This window comes from Montipora foliosa, chromosome 3 (assembly GCF_036669935.1).
Source record: "Montipora foliosa isolate CH-2021 chromosome 3, ASM3666993v2, whole genome shotgun sequence".
In the NCBI taxonomy this organism is placed as follows: domain Eukaryota; kingdom Metazoa; phylum Cnidaria; class Anthozoa; order Scleractinia; family Acroporidae; genus Montipora; species Montipora foliosa.
In genome coordinates this window covers 33,507,436-33,508,392 of record NC_090871.1, presented here as the reverse complement: position 1 = coordinate 33,508,392, position 957 = coordinate 33,507,436, and the positions used below count along the sequence as shown (strand labels likewise).

At 41.1% G+C, this 957-nt stretch overlaps 1 pseudogene; it reads right to left on the bottom strand.

The window, feature by feature from the left end:
• LOC137995613 (uncharacterized) overlaps window positions 1-419 on the bottom strand; it is a 3,629-nt pseudogene extending 3,210 nt beyond the window's left edge.
• Window positions 420-957: the final 538 nt, after the last annotated feature.

The window sequence follows — 957 nt, the reverse complement described above, 5'->3', positions numbered from 1 at the left end:
CAGTTCGGGTAATCTGTTGAACGTTTTTTCCCCTTGTGACAAAAATAGACCGCTGCGGGTAATCTGCCGTGCGGGTAATCGTCCGGAAATTACAGTACTACTTTTAGGTACAATCCCTCCTTACAGTGTTTTCTACAATCCCTAATGTGAACGTTTTGTCTGATCGGCTTTAATTTCGTTCCTGCTGGTAAAATGACTGTTGTGTGATCTGTTTTTATAAACACAAAGTATGGAATGCTCTTTGCAAATAAATCCGGCCAGTTTGTGAAGACCTTGTCTAAATACGCGTCGCCTCTTGTTGGAAAATCTACAAGAGCATCCCATCCTGTCATTACAATAAGCTCATTAGTGTCAAGCTGATTAACATCGCCTCCGGCAACAATAGTCAAACCAGGATGTTGATCTAGTGCATTGTCCATTAAGTGGGTTAAGTATTGCAAAAAATCCGCCGGTTGGTATGTGGGTTTAGGCGGGTGATAAATACCACACGTTAACAACAAATGTCCTGAGGGTAATTTAAAAGTACATATAGCAGCTCGTAAAGCTTTGATCTGTAAACATTGATGATATTTAAGTTACTCCTCGTGTAGATAGCAATCCCACCCTTGCTTCTTTTATCCAGTCCCGACCAGTTTCTATCCCGTCTGAAAATAGAATAGCCAGGAATGTTGACGATAGCATCCGGCATTTCTGGTTTTAAGTTGTACTTGACAGTGAATAAAATTACTAAAATGATAGTACTTCCCATTGTAATTCGTGCAGAAGGGTATAGAGGAGCATTATTATCACGGTCACAAGAATTACAGACTTTTTGATGCAGTGGCAGGGCAGTTGTAGGCACTCCCTCTCTGAAAATTTCAGTTTCGTGCGATTCAAAAGATAGATTTTCTCCAACGTTCTGATAGAAATCTTCTCCGTCGGAGTCATTCCCCTCACATCCGCTATATGAACCGCATG